Source organism: Portunus trituberculatus, chromosome 20, assembly GCF_017591435.1.
Source record: "Portunus trituberculatus isolate SZX2019 chromosome 20, ASM1759143v1, whole genome shotgun sequence".
Classification (NCBI taxonomy): domain Eukaryota; kingdom Metazoa; phylum Arthropoda; class Malacostraca; order Decapoda; family Portunidae; genus Portunus; species Portunus trituberculatus.
This window is the reverse complement of record NC_059274.1, coordinates 13,136,352-13,138,517: the sequence shown is the minus strand read 5'-3', so window position 1 is coordinate 13,138,517 and position 2,166 is coordinate 13,136,352.

The following is a 2,166-nucleotide window of genomic DNA, read 5'->3' as shown; positions in this document are numbered from 1 at the left end:
CCGTCGCTTAATGTTTGGTTTTGAAAGTTCTCTCGCTATGCACATAGTATTCATATGAACTCGAAACCAAGATATGATCATATACTAAATATAAATTTTTCAGTGGCAAATTTATTTATTCTATCAACAGAGATTTAATTTGGAATTCTTCAGGTCAAGCATTTATGAAATTTAAGATTCATATAGTACTACCTACTACCTACTCGTACCACATCTAATGACGCTATCTATCAAAGCTTTCACAGATTGTCTATCATGTATATAATATGTTTTTCTTATCATATTGGTCAGGAAACATGACAATACAGCGGCAGCGATGAAAGCCATGCACGCGCAAAGGAAGCCATATGGCATCGATTCTTGACTAAACCTACTATTCTTATCACCACACTATCGCACGTAATCAAACTCGATATCGCGTTAGTTTCTCTCAGACAGTGAGAGTGGGCGGGCTTGTTGTGCAATCTACTGGTAAGCTTGGATATTCCCCTTGAACAGATCGACTAGTGCAGGTGTGCTATGCTGGCAGTAATGGCACAGACGGCCCCCTACTTGATGAAGCAGCCTTCCTAGTCTTATTTCTACCTAGAGCGATATATCAACTCAAGGGATTCTAATAGGTAAATATCACTAGCCAGAAGTCGTGACGTATATTAACCCAAACCTTTCTCGACCCCACTTCATACTATGTCCTCCTCGATCTCTTCTTTTCTGCATTTCTAGCTCATACTCTCTCTCTCTCTCTCTCTCTCTCTCTCTCTCATTCCGGAGTCAGACTACATGTATACAACGTACACACACAACGTATAGTGTGGTTAGCACGCTCGGCTCACACCCGAAAAGGCCCTGGTTTGAGTCCCGAGGCAAACGGGCAAGCAAGCCTCTCAATGTGTGGCTCCTGTTCACCTAGCAGCAAGTAGGTACGGGATGTAACTCGAGGGGTTGTGGCCTCGCTTTCCCGGTGTGTAGAATGTGTTGTGGTCTCAGTCCTACCCGATGATCGGTCTATGATCTCTGAGATCGCTCCGTATGGGAAGTTATGGGGAAGGCTGGCTGGGTGACAGGAGACGACCGTGGTGGTGAATTACACACACACACACACACACACACACAGATTGGATTTATTATTATTACTATTATCATTATCATTATTATTGTTACTTAAACTAATAATAATGGTAGTTTTTTTTTTTATTGTTATTGTTGTAGTACCCTAGCTAGCTAGTATTAGTATGTAGTAGTAGTAGTAGTACACAACAAAGATCGGCCATTATGGGCTCTGAGCTGAGCCCTCCGTATAGGTTAGCTGCTAGCTGGGAAATATTGACGAGTTGAAACGGGTAAGGATGGTGGCTTATCTAGATATTGGGTGGCTGTTTGTCTAGGTCTGCTGCCGTTTATATATATTGGACGGTCTGAAGAGCAATTGCCTTATTTAAAGACATTCCGGCATTGTTTATCTATTTTGGGAGTTAATTTGACTGTCCTTCACTTTCTACTTCTGAAAATACAAAGGGAGTATAAAGGATATTGATGTACTGACCTGTGAGAAAGGCACCAATGATGCGCCTCTGGGCCCAATATTTATTTACGTAATTCATTTTAAGAATCGCAAGAAGAAAGAAAACGCCCAGACTGAAGTGCACTACATTCTTAGACGTAACAAATACTTAAACTAATAACTAATATATAATAACATTACTGAGTCCAGTATTTACAAAGCAAAGTCCAACAACTGCCTGTGTTTCTCACTAACAGCGCCATAGACACATCGTACTGTCGAGAAGGAAATCACAGCCGGACTACATTATCTTACATTTTCTGAATACTAAAATAAAAAAATAAAAAAGTTACTTTCCAGTGAAATAAAGAAAACACAAATTCCTCGTTGTATAAACTTATAAAGAATATCTGTTTTGTATTTTGGCATTATTAAATTTCTAAATTTGAAAATACGAATAGTTAAACTAGATGTTATTGGATATTATTACTTTCGTTATGTTTCTCATATTTCTTAAGCCTTATATCAAACGCCAAATCATTAAATAACAATGACAAAGGGTTATTTCAACGAGAAAAAAAAAAAAAAGTTAGACAAGATCTTATTACGGATTGTATCTTGATTTGCATTTCTGTCCATAAATTAGATATCAAAACCTTGCTAGT